A 10,173-nucleotide genomic window follows, 5' to 3' on the forward strand; every position below is an offset into this window, starting at 1 on the left:
GGGAAATATGATTACAGCAAACATGAAACAAGGCAGAACAAGCTGATTTGCAAGGCTCATGTGGTAGCACTTCCTACTTTTTTCTGTTTTTTTTTCTTTCTCCAGTGCTTAATAGTGAATGTTTGATACATTAACATAAAGGTTTGTACAAAGATGACAGCCCGTTGATTAGAATAGGTGGCAAAAATGAGCCTGCATGTTATCTGAGCCATGATTTATAAATAAGCCATCATATCTAGATTCACATAATAAGCTGCATTAGGGCTGAGCAAGCTTCTTATGGCTTAGCATACTGTGTGAACGGACCAGAGGAAAACTACCTATAAAATACATACTCATGCACATTTGATTTACGAGTGTTCCCAGACAGGATCTCAAAGAGAATTGATCAGTATTACCTCTAGGCAAAGGAAAATGGGTTTTTCAAAGGCTTGGACCTCTTCAAGCAAAGCTGATAACGTGCAGTGATTCCAACTGTTTTAGTTGTGACCACACAAACAAAATATCTGTAATGATAAATGATGATATTCTGCCTTTCTGGAAATTTTCAGCTGCGTACTGATGCCGAGAGAAAATAAACATCAGAACAAAAACTATCTTAGAAAATAAAGATTCTAAGTGTGCAAGATACAGCATTCTGTTACATGCTGATATTACACTCATGCCCACTGTTTTATTTTTCATCATCTCTAGTTCTGGAGATTTAATGCTCTTACCAACACCTTCTCAACTACAATGGATAAAAACATGGTGGGTGATTTTTTAAAAGCAAAGCCTCCATAATAAAACCATGGGTATGCCTCCTTGATACTTGTGAAAATGCAACTTTGTAATGCATGTTTTTTCAACTTCATCTTTTCATGTTTTTTTTTTAAAAACCACTCCATTTCTATGAATACCAAATTTAAAATCTTTCTAATATTTCTGTAATTACATTTTTCTTTTTTTGTTTGGTTCAGGCAGGTATTTAAACATGAGTTTACCTGTCAGTTTTCAACAAGAATACAGAAATAAGATAGATATAAAAATATATGAAATCAGTATGCCAAAGTTAAGGCACCAGTTAAGGCTGTATGTTTCAAAGAATCCCTAAATGAATAGAAGCTGAAACAAAGGTGAACATAGCTTTATCCTACTTTTTACATGCAATTATTTACTGATTCAAACTAAGAAATCAGTGAACATGAAAAATGCAAGTTTGGATATCCTTTTAGTTACCGTACTTCCTTGTAATACCATTTTTTCCAGAAATAACCACTTCCAAATGCTGAATCATAATATTTGTTGAGGTAATTCCCATTTAGGAGAATGAGCGCATGCAGGGAGATGTATAGAGCAGGGGTGTCCAACCTTTCACCTTCCCTGGGCCACATTAGAAGATGAAAATTTGGTTTGGGCCGCACATAAAATAAAATAACAGTAACCATACCCGATCATCCCAAAAAACCATAGAAAACATAGTTAACATATTAAATTTATTTAGAAATAAAGTTAGTGAGATGTTTTTATTATTTATTATTTATTAAAAATTATTTATTTTTTATCACGGTTTTTCTATCACAGTTTTTTATCACAGTTTATTTTCCGGCCAAATTTTGGGGGAAAGCTCGCCTGCCTCACGCCTACCTCTCCTCCTGCAAATAGCCCGGCTGGATGAGGCAGGACTGGAAGGCAGAAGCAGCAGCAGCAGCGGCGGGGGCAGAAGCAGCAGCGGGGAAAGGCTTCTGCCCCGCCGCTGCCACCGCTTCTGCCCCTGCCGCCGCTGCTGCTTCTGCCCCCGCCACCGCTTCTTCCTCTGCCACCGCTGCTGCTTCTGCCCCCGCCGCCGCTTCCCCCGCCGCTTCTGCCCCGCCGCTGCTTCTTCCCCGCCACCGCTGCTGCTTCTGCCGCCCCGTTTCTGCCCCGCCACCACCCCGCCGCGCCGCTTCCCCCACCGCCGCTTCTGCCGCCGCCGCTTCTTCCCCGCCACTGCTGCTGCTTCTGCCACCGCCATTTCTGCCCCCGCCACCCCCCCGCCGCCGCTTCTTCCCCGCCACCGCCACCGCTTCTTCCCCTGCCGTGGGGGCAGCGGTGGCGGCAGAAGCAGCAGCAGTGGCGGAGAAGAAGCAGTGGCGGCGGTGGCAGAAGCGGCTGGGGCAGAAGCGGCAGGGGTGGCGGCGGGGCAGAAGCGGCGGGGTGGCGTCGGGGCAGAAGCAGCGGCGTCGGGGGCAGAAGCAGCAGCGGTGGCAGGGGCAGAAGCGGCGGCGGTAACAGCAGGAGGTGGCGCTCTAACGGCGCCCACCTTTTCTCTTGCTGCTTGGCCTGGCGCTCGCCTCGCCCCGCCTTGCGCCTGCCTCTCCTCCTCCTTCTCGCTGGCTGTAGCACGATGGTTGGGGTGGGCACTGGGCCACATTACGAGGCGACCTTGGCCGCATGCGGCCCGTGGGCCGCGGGTTGGACAAGCCTGGTATAGAGAGTAGTGTTTGAATAATACACATACAGTACACAGATACACTGTACAGTAAATGTAGGTTTTTACTTCCAGAAAGTTTAAGCAAAGTTCAAGATAAGCAGTCCAAAGTCATTCACAGGTAAATCAGTCAGTTTTTCAATCCAGGGATAATCTAATAACAAATTCCAGTGTCAAAAACAGTTCAGTAACAAACTTATATCAAATCCAGAAATAGCAGTCAATTAGGAAAAATGGAGGAACGGCAATACTTTCCAACAGAAGGAAACAGAGATACACTCACACTTTCCTGAGACTCAGACTAAACAACCCAGGTTTCTGGCTCCATCTTATGGCCATTTGAGAAACCACACCTAATTACAGTTTTGCATTTTCTTAAAGATACAGTTTCAAAATGTTTATCCTGGTTTATATATTTCTAACCCAAATACCTGTTAGGTGACTTATATTCCTAACAATATTGATCAATGGTGCCTTAATATTTGCACAGAACAGTGTGGGCATGTATTGAAATGTATACACACGTCCACATACCCACATATGAATTATAATTAACAATCCACAACAGATAAAAGATGTTCATTTCATATCACTTGGTTGGGTTGTGAAATTCAGTATTACAGTAGTCTTTTAAAAATAAATTAGTAACATTTTTGAAGATTTAGTTTATTAGCAACAATCATTTACAATGCAAAATGGATTTTCAGGTATGAAGTATGTCCTGGTGGTGATGAACAGGTCTGGACAGTGATCATCTTCATATGCTGGTTGAGCCCTTCCAGAAACGTTTGTCTTGATGCTACTGGAAATAACTTCAGAAAACAGTTAAGACTTGCATCATGCAACTGCTTCCCATCTCTAAATTCTGCTTTTATAACCAAGAACAACCGTAACAGTTTATATACTCCCAACAAAATGTCTTTATTATCTGATAGGACCACTGAGCTATGTTAACTGGAGGTCACGCACATGTTCATCTGAGAGTCAAACAAGGACCTTATTGTATGATTACAGAAAACACACATATCTTTCATTGTCTTCCTTCTAACAGGTGTAACAACTTTCTTGACCTTTGACCACTTGCTTCCTTCTCCAAATTTCCTCTTCATCTATAAGTAATCCCCTTAATAACTGCTTGGTGCCATTCACTCGCTATATTATGGAGGAAGGCTCTGCCCTCATAAAGATTGAAACGAATGCATATTATTGTATTGCACCTTCAACTGAGACAAAGAGAGCCACTGATTTGACTGAAGAATTAACTGAAGAAATTTATGTTTACTTTTTACTAGCAGATGCAAACTTTGTTCCTGTGGCTTATAAAACTCATATATGGCTGATAGCAATTAGTGCAAGCATGATTATCCATGTTTTATTTGGTGTATGCTTTAATCAATTTTGTAGCTGTTTTCTATAGGTTTTATTGTCTGGGATTTTGACTTGTAATTGAGAATTTCATTCAAATTATGGTCTGAGAAATAGGAAACCTGAAGGAAAAGGCAGGAAAGCAGTCATAGTCCAGTTGAGAAGTCAATTTTATAAGTAGTCCATGTTTGGTGACCATTTGTAGTTACAACAGTGATGAAAAAGTAACTTTACAACTAATCTTTGCATTTATGATGTTCACACTTATGCTCGTCACAAATTTATAAAGCAAAGGGGAACTGAAATAAGATTATAAGCAGTCGTAATTTCACTTAGTGACTGCTTTAACAACTGAGTTTGTGGTTGCTAAGCAAGAATTACATATAGTTGTAGACAAGAAAAAAAGATTTATCTCAGCACTTACAGTACCCTAAATCTAGATATTCAAGGAACTGAAATAGAACTGATATACACGTTCCGAATTGTATATGTAACTGAAATTATTGAGTAATTATTGCAGAGGTGGTATTCAGCAGGTTCTGACCAGTTTTGGAGAACCAGTAGAGGAAATTTTGAATAGATCTGAGAACCAACAAATACCACCTCCGACCGGAGATTTTACAGATTTTACCCCTGCCACGCCCACCAAGCCATGCCCACAGAACCAGTAGTAAAAAAAAAATTGAACCCCACCACTGAATTGTTGCATTTGCTTTTGAGGTCTGGAATTTTATGTAGAAAGACTAAGCATATTCCAACCCTTTTTAACTTAAACAAGATTAGCCAAGTGCTGACACCCTTTAGTATCTTCCAAAAGCACAGTGTAAGGGGGTATAAAGCAAATGAAAATTATGAGAAAGAAGCTTATAGTAGTATGCATTTCAATTTAGTGGAAGCAAGACTTTTGATTCATAGGCTATGGGGAAAAATCATTAAATAATTGTTGCTCGAATGTATTTGTAAAATGAATAGTGGTGATAAAGATTGATTGCAATTTTTTTTAAAAAAATTATAGAGATAACAATGGTCAGAATCAAAGAGTTTTTCAGTGCACTGGTCAGAGAATTCTGCATAACTCAATTTTGTAAAAATTCCAAAAAGACAAGAAAGTAAGCATAAGATGGATTACTTTGAATTTACCATCTCTAATGGGTTTTATTTAATTCTGAAATATTTAAGATTGTATTTCCAAGAGACAGGATTAAATTGTCTAAATAAATACATTTCTGTCTTAGAATTCCTCATAAATGTGTTGCCTGTGAGATGATATGCACTTTATAACATACAACATAGCAGTGAAATGTTTAAACTAAAGTCTTGATCCACTGGATGGACAGCTTCATTCTTGTAAATTGTGTAAGGAAGTAACAGCAGGGTATTCTTCCCAGCTCAAGATAGCATAAACAACCACTCTAGCCACTATTCTATCTGTAGCAGTCATCCATTGGACTGCAATCTCTCAAATACCAGGAATTATGTGAATTGAAATACAACATATTTAGCAGACTTCCAGCTTAGAAAAAATCATTATATAATAATTCTTCTGAAGCAATCCTGCTACATTAGTTGATTGTAGTGGTAGTGCTATCCTGGAAGTGATGAGTGAAGAATTCTGGGAGTATATACCAAGGAGATATATAGATGACACACACACACACACAGAGTTGTCATCAATCCATTTAAAACAAGATAAATCAACATCAGCAGGTATTGCGGGCCCAATTGGCAAAATAAAGCTCAGGATCGTATTGGCTGGAAACATGCAGACGAGGCCTTCATCCTGCAATGGATAGACAATGGCTAAACTGATGTTGGTGATGATGATGATGATGATATACCCAGATATGAAGATCTCAGCTAATTAAAGCAGGTAGGCATCAGTGATATAGGAAATGCTGGAGGTGGATGATCGGTTTTGTGACAATGGCAAAGGCATAATTTCATACCATGCAGAAGGCAATGCTAAACTATTCCTCTATTTTAGCAAGAAAGCCACTTAGAAAGGTATATCGAGCCTCAGTGGCACAGTGGTTAGAGTGCAATACTGCAAACTACACCCACTGCAATTTGGCAGATCGAATCTCACCAGGCTCAAGGTTGACTCAGCCTTCCATCCTTCCGAGATGGGTAAAACGAGGACCCAAATTGTTGGGGGCAATATGCTGACTCTGTAAACTGCTTTGAGAGGGCTGTAAAGCGGTATATAAGTCTAAGTGCTATTGCTATATAAAGTGTATAAAGTGACTGACAATATAGTGCCAGAAGAAGGGCCCTTCGGATCAGGTGGCATCCAATGTTCTCCTGAGAAAAAGCTGAAGTTCTTTCAGAGTGTTAATGGTATTTACAATGCAATCAGTTTAAAGACTCTGGAATGGCCAGTAACCAATATTGCCATGTACGAGAGGAAAAGCTGGAGCTGCAAAGGCAGAATTACTGTGGGAGCACAGGACACAAGAAATATGAACACGGGATGCTCAACATAGTTGAAATGAACCAATAACACATTCAAAATCTTATGAAATGTTCTGGAATTGGACTTTTCAGTCAGAAGATCAGGTTTATTACTCAGAACATGAAGAATGAAGGAAGAACAAAGCTACTTTCATAATTAAGGAGATACTGTAGCAAGCAGAATAATGGGAAATGATGCAGTCAATGACTGACTATTAGATTTTGCAGACAACACTTTAACATGACACTTACATACTTGTATCCTCCAATCACCGGCATAGAAGAGAACAGCAATGGGTCAAGTTTAATGTGAAATTGGTAGAACACGTAAGCTTGTGGTTGGAAATTAGAATGCCAAAGTAGGAAATAGTTTAAGGTTAAAAAGACAGTTGGATCTATGGTCTAAGAAACAGAAATGAAGCAGAATAGTCTGTTTTTGCTAATCCATTTTATTGCTAACATTCTTTAAACAACCAAAATGACATCTGTATAACTGGACATCATCAGATAGGGTGCACAAAAATCAGACTGACTATATTATTGATACAAGGCAGTGGAAGAACTTGGCTGTAACAGCAAAGATGAGGCTGGCTGTGCAATAACTCTGAAGTACATATGTGCAAGTTTGAAATCAAACAAAAGTGGAAAAAAGGCAATCAGCTTCCATAATATGATCTTGAATACATGCTAACCATTTTCAAGATCACAAATTGTTTTGAAATCTTGAACCTCATTGATAGGGAACTAGAAGAACTGTGAATTAAAATCAAAGAAGTATTAATGTGAAAAAAAGATTGCCAAAGATCAAGAAATAGAAGGAAGTAAAATGGATGGCAGAAGAAAGTAAATAGCCAAGAGAAAAGAAGTTAGACACAAATCTCAGGGAAAAACTTACCAAAAATTTCAGAGTACAACTAAATGAGGCAAGAAGCAGAGGCAATGAAAACACATTAAAAATGAAAACAAGTACAAAAAAAAGCCCCAAGTTTTCCAAGATCTGTTAACTTAGAAGTTCCAACCTCAAACTGATATACTAATCAATGTCAGTGAAATGGTAGTATAACTAATAATTGATTCCAAGAAGATCAATCAAGATGGAAAGAGTAAATGGAAATACTGTACATTAGGGATAATTATACCAATATACCTTTAAAGATGCTCCCTATTTTTGAGCACCTTTAGTAGAAAAAAAGAGGCCAATATTAGTAAGTCAGAGGTCTTTAAGAATGGAATATCTGCAGAACTATGCAAGTGACAGAAGAATTAATAAAGGTTCTAATCTGTTAATGGTATGTGGAAGACAGGAGGAAGAGCTTCAGACTGGACAACTGATATCTAAAAGATGTCATAGTCCATGGAAGGAGAAGAGGCACGAGAAGCATTTCAGAAGGAACTGTCCCTAACACTCTGGAGAGAAAAAGGGGAGGAGGGCCAACATATTTTCAGTCTTGTAATATTTTGTCAATTTAACCTTACAACAAAGATAGAACTTACATTCCCTATTGAGCTTCTTGTCTGGGTTACCTCAAACAATCGACATAATCAAACTATGCCTGCAAATTAGGAGAACACTACAGTAGGCTACAGAGATCAGTCTGTATCCCAATACAAAAATAAAATAAAATAAAATAGCAAAATGTCCAAACTATTGTACAATATTCTTAACTCTCTCGTGCTAGCAAAACAATATTTAGGATCATACAATGTAAATTAGAGCCGTATAAAGAAAGGAAAACCCAGGCATTAAAGCTAGTTTTAAAAAAGACTGAGGAACAAGAAACATTATTATTGACATGTGCTGGATAAGTGAGAAAGCCAAAAGTACCCCAGTGAAATCAGTACTTGTTTCAGAACTATACAAGTCTTGGATTTTGTTGAACATGTCAAATCATGTACAGTAGCGTCCCTAGGAAAACAGGAATCTCAGAGTATCTCATGGTTGTTTAACACGGTTAAACAAACTGACTTCAGGTCAGTAAAAGATGAGATAAGGTTGTATACTCTCTCCCGATTCATTCAATTTATATCCTGGATATTTTACTGAGAAAGGCTGGATTGGAAAACAGTAAGTATAGAATTAAAATTCGAGACAGAAGCATCACAAATCTGCAGTATGCTGATGACACTACTCTGATAACTGAAAATGCAAATGATATGCAAGCTCTAGTAATGAAAGCAAAGGAGCACCAATGGAAAAATCAAGACTAAGATTAAATATAAAGATGATCAAACTAATGACAAGAGATACAACCACTACCTTAAAACTGACAAATAAATATACTGAAGTGATAGACAGTTTCTACCTTTCAGAATTGATAATCAACAGTAAAGTGGTAGTGAAGAAATACACTACAAGTTAACACTTGGTAGGATCGCAATTGAAGGCTTTGGAAAAGATACACAGATAGTGTGAAATGTTTGTATTATAAATCAGATCAGAATTGTGGAGGCAATACTTTTCTGTTACTCTATGGAAGCAGAAGGTGGAGGATAGGAGAAGAAGCAGAATAGGAAAAAAAAAATTAGAAGGTTGGTTTTGCTAAAGGCTCCTGATAATACCAGAGATAGCCAAGTGGATCATAAAACAAATCAATCTGGAGTTCTCATTCAAGGCAAAGATGTCCAGACTCAAATTCTGTTTGAAGGTATGTGAAGATCTAATGCTCCTGACAAATCTAAAAGATGACCAGCAATGAAATGGATGGAAATGATCACAACAGCAGTGGATGCACTGCTGGAAAATCTGAAGGACCGTTCACTTGGCCTAGCTTTGTGGCCAGTAAGAATCAACACCAAGCTGATGGGATATAATAAATCAACGTTGCCTAATAGAGGAGGAAAATGTGTATCTCTGATTCAGGATACTTCTCAAGTGTGTTAAAATAGAGAAGGTGTTCTTTTCGATTCCTTGTTTACTTAAATTAAGGTGTTTGTTAAGACATTAAATTTCAGTTTCACTGAGGTTAAAAAAGAGCTCATTGGTTGTCTTGCACAGATTAAGGGCATATGGAAAAAAAGTCATTTCTGGGAGGTTGCAGTCACCATCTCACAACCTGCAAAAATGATGAATAATCTGGCTGCCCTTATGTGGAATAATTATGGCTTTCTGTTAAATTTTATTAATCTATCACTGATGTATACTAGTATAATCTAATATAATTATTCTTTCTTACAGATCACTGTCAGCTTCCTTTCTGAAATCCAATCAGCCTAATTAAGGTACAAAGAAGATTACCACAGAAGATGTAAACATTTAGTTATGGTACAATAATGTCCACCAAAAATAGAAAGGAAGCAAATTCATGAAATGATATAGCAATCTGAGAAGTTGTGTGATGGAAATTTGTAGACAGTAGCAATATCAAGCCCCAAATAAGGCATCAATCTCCACCTGTACTTACTCCTATATCTCAAATGCAAGTATGCATTTCCTCCCTTTCCAGTTATCACGTAGCAGAAATTACTGCTGCAGAGGCCCTGCAAAAAAGGCAGCAGGAAGAGGAAGTGAGAGCTATTAATATATGCAGAGTAGATTTGGCCACAAACTATAACACACAGTTTGAGGTTATAATAACCCTGCCTAGAAGAGGAGTAGAAAGGACTGTTGGCCAAGTTTCCTCGAGTTAAAAACTATGCTTAGCATTTGCAGCCATTTCTTGCTTTCTGCCAAATTATATTGCTCTGTAATTGCTCTACAGATCACTATACAAACACTACCTTGCATGAAATATGGAGGCAACTGTGGTCGATATAGTCATATCTTAGTTATGTTCGAAGTTTCTGCACTAAAACAGGAATTGAGACTGAGGAACATAACTCATTATGACTGGAAATGGTTGCTCTACATTTATCCTTCTACTGAGTCTGCATAAAATATCAGTAAATTGCTTTAAAATGCATTAGTATTT

The sequence above is a fragment of the Pseudonaja textilis genome, chromosome 5 (assembly GCF_049901715.1).
Source record: "Pseudonaja textilis isolate UNSWEBS1 chromosome 5, rPseTex1.2, whole genome shotgun sequence".
NCBI classification, from domain to species: Eukaryota; Metazoa; Chordata; class Lepidosauria; order Squamata; family Elapidae; genus Pseudonaja; species Pseudonaja textilis.